The sequence below is a fragment of the Oncorhynchus kisutch genome, linkage group LG25 (assembly GCF_002021735.2).
Source record: "Oncorhynchus kisutch isolate 150728-3 linkage group LG25, Okis_V2, whole genome shotgun sequence".
In the NCBI taxonomy this organism is placed as follows: Eukaryota; Metazoa; Chordata; class Actinopteri; order Salmoniformes; family Salmonidae; genus Oncorhynchus; species Oncorhynchus kisutch.
Window position 1 is genome coordinate 1 of NC_034198.2, and position 12521 is coordinate 12521.

Sequence of the window (12521 nt, forward strand, 5' to 3'; positions counted from 1 at the left end):
AACCAAGTCTCAGGAAGGTTGTTAGGCATACTTAGGGGGAGTTCCACAAACAGGGTATATATGAGCTGTAACAACTCCCTCTACATTACCTTGACAGAGGTCTGACTAATTACAAAAGAGAAACATGGGGACAACCATGAAAATAATCTTAATACTAGTTCTTGTTGCTACATACAAGGTCTTAGCTGTGACCAAGAACTACAATGTCTATTGTCCTAGCGGTTCAACCTAATGGTCGAGGCTCCTGACATACAAGGTCTTAGCTGTGACCAAGAACTACAAGTGTCTTTGTCCTAGCGGTTCAACCTTAATGGTCGAGGCTCCTGACATACAAGGTCTTAGCTGTGACCAAGAACTACAATGTCTATTGTCCTAGCGGTTCAACCTTAATGGTCGAGGCTCCTGACATACAAGGTCTTAGCTGTGACCAAGAACTACAATGTCTATTGTCCTAGCGGTTCAACCTTAATGGTCGAGGCTCCTGACATACAAGGTCTTAGCTGTGACCAAGAACTACAATGTCTATTGTCCTAGCGGTTCAACCTTAATGGTCGAGGCTCCTGACATACAAGGTCTTAGCTGTGACCAAGAACTACAATGTCTATTGGTCCTAGCGGTTCACCTTAATGGTCGAGGCTCCTGAGCATACAAGGTCTTAGCTGTGGCCAAGAACTACAATGTCTATTGTCCTAGCGGTTCAACCTTAATGGTCGAGGCTACTGACATACAAGGTCTTAGCTGTGACCAAGAACTACAATGTCTATTGTCCTAGCGGTTCAACCTTAATGGTCGAGGCTCCTGACATACAAGGTCTTAGCTGTGACCCAGAACTACAATGTCTATTGTCCTAGCGGTTTCAACCTTAATGGTCGAGCTCCTGACATACAAGGTCTAGCTGGTGACCAAGAACTACAATGTCTATTGTCTAGCGGTTCAACCTTAATGGTCGAGGCTCCTGACATACAAGGTCTTAGCTGTGACCAAGACATACAATGTCTATTGTCCTAGCGGTTCAACCTTAATGGTCGAGGCTCCTGACATACAAGGTCTTAGCTGTGACCAAGAACTACAATGTCTATTGTCCTAGCGGTTCAACCTTAATGGTCGAGGCTCCTGACATACAAGGTCTTAGCTGTGACCAAGAACTACAATGTCTATTGTCCTAGCGGTTCAACCTTAATGGTCGAGGCTCCTGACATACAAGGTCTTAGCTGTGACCAAGAAATACAATGTCTATTGTCCTAGCGGTTCAACCTTAATGGTCGAGGCTCCTGACATACAAGGTCTTAGCTGTGACCAAGAACTACAATGTCTATTGTCCTAGCGGTTCAACCTTAATGGTCGAGGCTCCTGACATACAAGGTCTTAGCTGTGACCAAGAACTACAATGTCTATTGTCCTAGCGGTTCAACCTTAATGGTCGAGGCTCCTGACATACAAGGTCTTAGCTGTGACCAAGAAACTACAATGTCTATTGTCCTAGCGGTTCAACCTTAATGGTCGAGGCTCCTGACATACAAGGTCTTAGCTGTGACCAAGACCTACAATGTCTATTGTCCTAGCGGTTCAACCTTAATGGTCGAGGCTCCTGACATACAAGGTCTTAGCTGTGACCAAGAACTACAATGTCTATTGTCCTAGCGGTTCACCCTTAATGGTCGAGGCTCCTGACATACAAGGTCTTAGCTGTGACCAAGAACTACAATGTCTATTGTCCTAGCGGTTCAACCTTAATGGTCGAGGCTCCTGACATAGGCAGACTTTCCAAATTTAAAGACTATAAGAAAGTAGTCTGTGATGCCTGCGGCGTGACGAACTGTGAAGAAAAATGATGGTGACAGAATCATGAGAAACAGTCATTTGGATGGACTAAGTCTGAAGAACTACGGGTCAGATGAAATGGAAGTGTCCTACAAATGTCCTGGAGGAGATGTCCAGAAGGTACTCTGTTACACAAGTTTTACAATGTGATCAATGCAAGAACTCAAAAAACTGTGAAGTCTACGTCAGAACCAAAAGGTTAGTTTCTGGTAGAGTGGCTACATCTAGAGGCACCTATCAAGTTGGTACAAAGACTTCAAAAACTGAAAAATTGAAACAGTCCCTGGAAAAGATCAAGAAATTTGCTACCTCTGACAAAGCCAAAGGGGTCGCATCGGCGATCGGAGCTACAGTCATCAACAACAAAGAGAAGATCCTCAAACTAGCCAAGGTTATCGGAGTTCCTGAATATTCCATGATGAACATGGATCAATCATTCAACTGGGTAACTCCTTTTACACCAGAGATTTTGATAGGGGACTAAAGGCATTGGTCGAATTGACTGGTCGACTACTGGGCGAAGAAGAGGAACAGGAGATTGAGAAAGATTTGGAGGACGGTGAGATTGTCAGAGTCGTGTGTGTATAGGTGGCAGGGAAATCAGGCGCAGGAGAGTAAAACGAGTGTAATGGAGTCCTTTTAATATTTGTCCACTAAACATGCTCCAAACACTAAATGTACATACATAATAAACATGGGTACGAGGACCCGTCGCGCACCAATACAAACATAAACAATCTCTGACAAAGACATGAGGAGAAACAGAGGGTTAAATACACAACAGGTAATGAATGGGATTGAAACCAGGTGTGTAGGAAGACAAGACAAACCAATGGAAAATGAAAATGGATCAATGATGGCTAGAAGACGGTTGACGTCGACCGCCGAGCACCGCCCGAACAAGGAGAGGCATGGACTTCGGCAGAAGTCGTGACAGAGATCAACTACACCAATCTATTCACTTACCTTGAGTCCGAAAAAAGAGGCCGTTGTGAGAGGCCAAGATCTACACCAGGACGACCCGGAAAAGAGTGTAATCTTTTGGGACAAATATAGGTTGCACATTATTATTGGTGTTGCAGCCATGCTGGTTATCAGTTCAACGTCTTGTGTGATATGCTGTTGTCTCTGTTGTATGAGACGGAAATGCAATAAGAAAGAGACTGTATCAACCACCTGCAAAACTGGAAACTGACACAGCTGTTTAAATGTATATCTTTCTAACACGCTTGTGTCATTTCTATTATGTAGTGAATGCATATGGACCCTGAATATTGCAAGTTGACAATCTCTCTCTATGTTATGTGTGTTTTAATTGTTGTGGAAATGCTATAAGTTTTCTCCAATATTAAATATACATGTACAGAATCCAGACTCTGACCTTTTATTTGCAATTGCGACTTTGTGTTTCACCCCAACAAGATTCCATATCTCGTCCTTAACACCTCAAATCGTTTATTATCCAACCAGAGCCTATTTGCAGGGACCATTCATTCATCCGACCACGACTCATTCATCCGATCGCGGAATAAAACTAGGTCTATAGCACAACCTACGTTTTGCATTACAACTGTTGACCTGCGTCATGATGATGTGGACCTATCGATACCATGCAGAAAGTCCAAAAAGAGCAGCAACACAATTCCGCTATTCACAACCTCGGTCTGTATAATGATTTCACAGTTATTGAAGACTTACAAGCACGACATAGCAAGCATTTTTCTGTACTTTGCTCAGGACCACCTTATATTCTGCGCCGTCGTTTAGGTAGAGCTCGGGGATCCGATGCCCTTGCAGACACAAGTTCTTCCTCTTCTCACCGGTAGAAGGGGGGTATCCAACTCGGACCCGATACCAGACTCTCGTCAGATAGCATAGCGTTTCGAAGATGTAACAGTCTGTCTACAATGAGCCCCAACCAATCCTTACGGGCGTTCGACTCAAAGAACCTAGACAGGAAGGTGCGGTAGAGAGATCCCCTGATCCCGCCTAAGTACATAGCTACTGTTTTCTTACAGTTGACATTACTGTGCTTATCCAGAATGGCCTCAAATGAGTCGTGTTGCTTTCGAGTCTTCGGCAGCAGGTATTTTGTCCTCATCGGCGACGTCACAGAGCACTCGGAACCTATCCTCACTTGAAGCCAGTTCCCTAAACTGAAGCTTGGATGGGAGGTTGTCGGGAATGGCAAACAGCAGCTCACCAAAGGTTGAGATGTGCATGTCTCGATCCTCGTGGTAGCTCTTGTTGTCTAGCCTCATAGTAATGCCCTCGCGGCCACAAGCCATCAGCACGGCCACCAGGTCAGAGTCTCCGGTGCACACGGTCAAACTACCTTTCAGAACGTTTGCCAACTCCACGAGCAGCGTGTTAGCCTCTGTGCTCGAACACCCTAGACACACATCCCTCAATGTAGACAATTGCATAGTCTTGGGGTCCGCGAAAGTCGCCACAAAGACGCCCTCGAGTCCCTCAGGCCTGTCTATCGAGCCGTCTGCGTAACTGGGATCTATGTCAGACAGCTCACGCTCGGGAGGTTTCAGATCTTTGAGCGTGTTCACGAATACGCTTTCGTCCTTGCACTCCTGGTACTACAGGTGCTTCTGGTGAAACGACACCAGGTTATCAACCGAGGTTCCCTCTAGGAGCTCATCCTCGGAGGAGTCTCCCTTCACACCGGTCACTGGAAACAACTTGTTTTTCATACCCATGTTGCCCAACAGCTTCATCATGGTGTATTCTAAGGTGCGCAGATTATGCTTACAGAACTCTGTGAGGTGAGAACTTGTTCTCAACTTGCCTACCTGGTTAAATAAAAGGTCAAATAAAAAAAATAAAAAATAAAAAGGTACAGAGGGTTTAGTCTGATCTCCCGCTCCGTCCTTTACAAGCACTACACACTGGCTGCCTGCGTTTTCCGACCTGTAACCACACACTAGTGTTCTTGCCATGCTTAATATGGATGCCTGCGAATCACCCTCGATGTAGTCACTGTCCTTGACTTTGTGGATTACCATGAGATGGTAAGAGATCAGAGTCCAATCGGCGCCAGGTGAGGGTTTGCAAGCATTGCGTGGATAGCCTTGTGTTTCAATCCCATTTCAGTCAAAGCGTTATCCGATCAACTAAGAGCCAAATGGAGTAGGTCTATAGTCTGTACATGGACAGTCTAGCCGGGACAGTATTGGTATACACAATTGGAAAAATGCTCTAGGGTTGGAGCCCTGGTTGGATAAATGAGCCCTGGTCGTGGTTCGGATGTTTAGGCACCATTGGACAAATGCTCTAGGTTTGGAAACCTGGTTGGAAAAATGAACCCTGGTCAGACAAAATTCCCTACGGTTGGAGATTTTGGCCCTGGTCGGATGTTTCACCACTGAACTCTCGCATGGACACTACATGTACGTTTATTCCTCTTCATCGTGGTCGATTTCAACACGAGAGACATCATCCGAATCTCCGGTCATTAATGCCTCCCCAGTCTTCCTGTTCTTAATTTTCTCCTGGTTGAAAAGTATGTTCCTGTAACACAAGTTGGTAGGGTCTAACCAGGAGGCCAGTGGAGTCTTATGTTCACATACATGGGAGCCAGACAGTTAAGCACCTGGGGGCAGAAACAGTTCTGCCACGGGAACTTGTTGCGTATACTCTTAGAAATCTTGAGCTTTAAACAACTCCGTATGGTAAACTGGTTGGTCCCCGGCCTGATTATCACCGGGTACGTGAGCGAGAACATCAGCTACAGCTGCATGTTGTATCGCCACAAGGTGGTCTGCTCTAGAATGTCGTTGTTCCTGGTCTTGAGCTCCAACAGCGTTATGTTGTCCTTTACGGTGTTGTGGGCCACTAGGTCCACCTCGGTGTAGAAGCCCCATGTGCCGTGGACGGACTTGAAGCCTCGCTTACAGCCGCTGTGGTACGTGTAGGATCCGGGTTCACCGAACCTATCGTGTGTGGGCACACCGGAAACCTTGAGGCCAGCACAAATGGGAGTCAGGCGCAGAGCCTCGAGCTGCATGAGAATGAGACGACACACAGGGCCCACGTCACGCATTGTCTTCTTTCCGTTGAATATGTCCTTGCACTGCGCGTCTACCGCAATGCCTATACCGGTAGACATATGGCTCCTGTCCCACAGGCGTCTGCAGGCTTCTGGAGACAGTTGCAGCAGTGCTTCCTTGTGACCGGATGAGCGCTTCCTGCAGCACATGATAGAATCTAGGCATTTGGTACCCTGAACCTTGTACCAATGGTGGTTGGCTGTAGACTTCGCACACAGTGTACCACGTGAGCCTTGGAACTTGATTGTATTAAATGTTCTAGGATTGTTTTAAATGTTCTAGGATTGTTAGGTTGCTGTGATAACCGGATCACTTTGAGAGAAACTGAAAGTGGCACCGTTAAGTTACTCCTAGTGTCGCAACGTGAGTAAGTAAGGAAGGACAACCCAGAAAGGGGAAAAGAAGATCTCAGGGATCCCCCACGAGAGATATGAATCGCAAGAAACCGAGCCTGGGAGGTTGAGAGTCTCTGATATCCACGAGCAAGGATCTGTTTAACAGCAGAATGTCAGCCGTCCATCGCTGTCATCACCTCTCTCATTGTGGGGTTTCTGACCATCCCGTACTTCATCAACAACAAGCACGGTACGAGAATCATGGGCAAGCTGGACCCAGACTCCAAGTCGTCACCTCCTTCCGAGGGCAGACCTGACTACGAGTACGTAGTACACCCGACTACGAGTACACCCACTCGGGGATAGCCCTCATCACGCTCGGGTGCCTGGCCATGGTCGTGAGTATATTGCTCAGCTACTGCGCCTCCAAGAGCAAACGGAAAATGGATGACTGAGGGCTCATACAGGGGTCCGGAGTCCACCAAGAGCACCAGGACCATGCTGGCGTACCTCATCATGATGAACTGAGCTGTTCATGGCTGTGATCGCGGGCTGCATGGAGTTGCTTTACCGACCTCTGATCAGCGATGCTCAGGGGCTGCATAACATGTTGTGCTATCGCCGTGTTCAACATAATCTACATCATGTACGTGGTGACCATGGTGCTGACTTCGACCGTCCTAAAGGGGAAGCATGAAATAATCCCGGTTGATGTCCAGAGACATCCCGGAAACTGTGACCATACCCTCAGCCCGAGACTACATGAGCAGAAGCATCAACCCTTACAATCCAGCTTCATGTAAGGAAATCAACCCTCTCTAACGTCTGCGCCTCCACCTGAGCTGAGAAACAAAAGGGAGCCTAGAGCTGGAATACGCCTAAAGCGCACGCCCTACAGGCTGACAGCAGAAGTTGGTATATTGTTATGGCTATTATTAATATTTTAAAGGACCTCTGAGTGTGTCGTGTGTTGTGGTTACAGCACAGTTGTCAGGAGCTGCATCAGCAATACACAAAATCAGCTGACCTGACCCGGTGCTTCAGAAGAAATGAAAACAATGTTCACAACAGTCCCTCCAGGATAGACCCTACGTCTCCTTTGAATTAGTTATTTAACACGTTTTCTTTGTCTTCTTTTTATTAGTTATTTGAACTGAATAATACACTGGCCACAACAAGGGAACAATCGTCCAAATAGCAGAATAGGCTCCTGTGTGATGGGGCGATCCCCCTTTGTGTTTTCTCACTTGTCACAGTGATAAATACGTGTGTGTCGTGGATCAACCTGTGGTATCTATGTGAATAAATGACAAGGACCCAATTTCTTGGAGTCTGGTCTCTTTATTGACAGACGTTCAACAGAAAATATTATGAATAGGAGCATAATCACAGGTTTAGGTTCATATGAAACCGTACAGTTGTCCGGACCATATGGCTGCTACACTTCACTTCTTTATTTCAACCAGCGAAGTGTTGCAGATAGGGCAGTGGTAGACTGTGTCCAGACACTCATTCTTGAAGAAAGGGTAAATGCAGCAGCCCACCAGGCATCTAGCGAATGACAGAGATGCACGTTATTACTTTCATAATGACAACTGGGTACCACAGAAATGAGAAAAGAATCATATCAAGACTATCAGTGGAATATGAGGAGCAGAATGAATGGTTTCCGGAGTCTGATTCAACATGGTTGTGATGAACAATGTAATCAAAGAGACATACAGTCAAAACAGGGGTTGTGAGAGGACTATGTGCGCTTCAGAGATAGATATGTGTTATCTAGGTAACTTCCCACTACAATCACCCTTCCTATGAAGCTGACTACTCGTGTGAACTGTCACAGTGTAGTGCACATCACTGATCAGGCACTTTATATCAGACCACGACACCACCGATGTGACTGGATACATAGCGAGGATCGAGTTGAGAAGAATGTGAATGAGAAAAAGAACAAGACCAAGAAGAAAACAACAATTAACAACAAGGGAGGCAGGCTTGTCATACTGGGTCGCAGCTGACACCGAAAGGTTGGGAAGGAGGCTACACCAGTTAAAGCCCACAATATCTAGATGTCTATACGAGGGTCACCGGGACCACATGAGGAACTATATAACGGTTAAGCTCAAGAGCGCGTGTCAGAGCGCTCCTCTCCCGTCACATCCCAGTATTTACAAACAGCTTCCTCAGCAAACCGTCTCATGGTTTAGTACCAGAAGTCAAGAAAGTGATGCTGGGGAAATATTATCTCGGCGCAGCAAACTCTGCCCAGTCAGTCACTCTGACAACAGCTCGCTGCCCGTTCTCACCAAACCCCTCGGATAACCGAAGCAGACCTCCTATCTTCTCCTCCCTAGTAACCCTCCATCTACCCCAGGATCCCACCGAATCGACTAACGCAATGGCTGCTGGTACAACTGCCTCCTCCTGAAGAATAGGACCCTGACAGATCACGAGAAGGAAAACCTGGACCGTTTAAACGTGAGATCCGTCATCCACAATAGAGTTTATGTAATGATAGGACCCCAGGACAGTCCCTTCACCAGACCCATGTACGTGGAGTTGACGCACAACCACCATCTCGACGCCCTATTAGCCATGATCGCATGCTACGTCTACCCGACAGTAAAAAGCTTGTACGACTATCCTGTGAGACACGTGCAATTTGCAGCAGCGCAGCGAGTCGTCCACACATCATGATCAGCTGTTAATTGCAGGGAGGAGAGGACAGGATTAAGGGAAAGAAAAGACAAGCCAAGAGACATCATGACAAGAGAAGCCTAAAAGTAAAGAAGATGATCGTCATCACAGTACATCCACCAGTGGAAGGAAATGTTTGACCTGGACCTTGGACCCATAGGCACATTCAGTGAGCCTTCATGCTGTTACTCGGCAAACAGCCATCGTTGGAAACAAGCAACCCCACGAGATTGACTTGACCGCGATCGAGCAACAGCTGAGCCTCATCTCTTGCATCATGACACCGTGCCTGTACAGCATGTACTATGACAATGAAAATGAATACATAATAAATAACTTAACAGTCTATTGAACACGGCGGTGTCTCCCATTTTATTGAGTATGTGTATCTATCCCTACGTCTGTCTCTCTGTCATTACGATGCAAGGCATACCGCGCAGTGTTTCTTAATACTACATAGGAGAATAGTTGTTACACTCGAATGAGTTAAAGAGGAGCAGTAGCAATCTGCATTAATTTCCAAGTTGTAGAGACAGGCTGAAGTTAATGTTTACACTGGGAGGGAAATTTAGTCAGTCTTGCCAAGCTACTTTCCCAATTCACTCTGCGAACCGGGGATATGTGATGAATGCAATACATCAAACAATTGCGAGAGTGATTCAGTGGCATAAAGTGTAGTTACAGAGAGAGTTTGAGAGAGAAGACAATAGCAAATTAAATGTTTGGGTATTCATTTTAAAAACGCCCCGCACCCCATATGCCTAACCCAAACTAACCGTGGGATGGAGTTTGATCGTAACACCTAGTGAATGTGTCACATTCTACCAGCCAATTGTAGGCCTGTATCTCTTTGACTCAACTCATTGTTCATTTCACACTTGTAATGATGTCAGAGGAGAGTGGTATAGAAACCGACAACAGCGACCTCAGCCCGGTAGGATACACATGATTATATCCTATATATATATATGTATATATATATATCCTACGTTACTCACACCTTGTTTATACAACATGCTAATCGTAATATTTTATCTTGTATGGTTATGATGCTAATCTCCACACCACAGGCATCTACCATAACCCTGTGCCATTCTGTAGGTACACAGACAGATTGTGAATGAATATTTCAATCATGTTTCATGCATTGTTATACCATGTCTATGTGATATTTCTATCCCATGCATATAATACACATCTCAGGAGAGCGATTACATACTATCCTCTGACGGAGAGGGACCTGAAAACCCTGTGGTACAACAAGAGCGTCCACTGGTGCCCCCGGAGGTCCTCAACCATGCACAACCTCAACCTCATCCAGCATTGCCTCCTCTTCCCCATCTGAACAAAAAGATGACATGGTAGATCTGGAAATGTATAAGGTGATGACACTTTGCCTGTGTGTATGACCTCTTGTAAATGTGATTATTTGTCTTTCTCTCAAGTACATGGCTGATGATGAGGAAGAGCAGGGGGATGACGATGTTCCAATGTAGTGAGGACTAAGGAGAAGAACACGTTTTATTCCTTTCTGGGCTCAATAAAGTTTATGTTCTTTGGAAATGAATGCTGCCCCTGCTTCTCTGGTTGTGGACAGTTACGGTTTGGGTATGGATTTATTGACAAAGTGAATACTTGTAATGTACTCTGTCAATAAATGTGAATGATCACATTCAGTTTCAGAAATACTTTGTCTTTATTCACATATTGATGACTACAACACAAGGACTTTTGAAATGACATAGTGAAACAGGGATAGAACAGTGATTACATATGCTACCAACTTCCATCCTTAGTAATCTACAGATTTCTTGGCGACTCTGTGACACGCGGTGGACCTTCCATGTCTTCATCCCCGACGCTCAGGTTCGCTTGCATCACGGAACAGGGTCGAGTTGCAAAGGCGACTTTTTCAACCATGCTGATGTAGGACAGTACACTTGTGATCTCAGAGAAGCGTGCACATGTCCCAATCGTAAACCCCAATGTATCAAACGTCACCTTGAATCTCTTTCCCTTGGCAGTCACAATCTTGAACAGGTATCCCAAACTCTCGTTATCCATATAATGCATTGCTGCACCTGGGTCGGCGTACAATTTTTCCTTCATTCGTAGATTCTGAATCACTTCGCGGTGCTCAGGTGACCTTTTGGAACTGCCGTATGAAGCTCCCCACCATGCACCTTTCAGCACCTTTATCATGTAACACATCTCTTCCACTATATGTGTCACAGAAAAGTAGTCAATTATTTTCCTTTGTCTAGGCAGCAAGTGCCCTTCTCCCAGTTTACAAACGAGATCTATTATGTCAATAGGATTTCAAAAATGAACTTGTATCAAGTCGTGACGGATGAACACACCAAATGTCATGACTGCGTTGTTGGTCTTCACCGTAACCGAACACACTCCTCCGGGCATGTCACCAAAGTGTGCTGCGATGACAATATCTCCAGCGCGAATCTTAGGTGTATCCATGAAAGAGCTAATCTGCTCTTCAGAGACCGAGCCCCACCAGTGTTCACCCAGCCATTCTAAAAATGAAAGCCATGATCTGTTCAATAGTGACCATTTAAGCTTGCACAGTTTTTGTCTCGCATCCTCCTCAGCACGAACCGTGTCGTCAACCTCGCTGTCGTCGTAAACCTCGTCGTCATCCAGAAGGTTGTTTTTGGAATTGTATTGGTGACGAGTTTTGGCTTCGTGGTCCCTGGTATCCTCCAAGTCATCACCCGGAGTTTAGTGTTCATGCTCATCGTGGTACCACTCTTCGTGGTAATGCTCATCGTCCTCTTGCCAGTATCCGGGATCATCCTCACACATCCAATCATCGTATTCACTGGACCTTGTTGCTCGCCAAGCTCTCTCGGAATCGGGCGAGTTGGAGGCTGAAGACTTGAATGCTTGTGGTGTAACACTGTTCCCACTTGCATCTACTTTGCATTAACAAAACTGCATCGGAGGCCTCTTGACGCAAACAACTGTCTCATAATGGTTCCCATGATTCTCCAAAATAAATCCCCTTGTTAGACACCTGTAAACTGTTACAACTGTATTCAAGCCAACGGTCGGTGTAGTATGTATATATGTTTACACCCAAACAATCTGCTGCTGCTTGAATCTCCACTTCGGTCGCCCAACTAACTAGAGAGCTCCTTTTGGATTTGATTATATATTCTGACACTGAACGGTAACCCATTCTCAAAATGCTCCTATATGTACCATCGTTGCTTTGTAGCTGCTTCACCACAACTTTTTGAATTGTTCCATAATACTCATCTGTACCACACACCGCTTCACTGATCGCTCTGAAGAAACTATTTCCGTCTCCTTTTATTTTCACATTCTTACAAGGAGCCCCTAACTCACCAGCAGCTGTAAGAATTACAGACTGCTGCTTGCACTGCACCTTTAGCCTCATGCACAGAAGCTGCGCAACTGCAGCTCTAAAAGGGTTGAGCTGCAGCTCTCTACATGTGTTGCCACTAACAAACTCAATGTCTGAGTCGTCATTCCCCTTTCTCGTATCATAATACCTGAGTGTATCGAAACACGCTGATGTAACATATGCCATTATTCACTATTCTGCATTGGAGTGCCTTTGCTACTG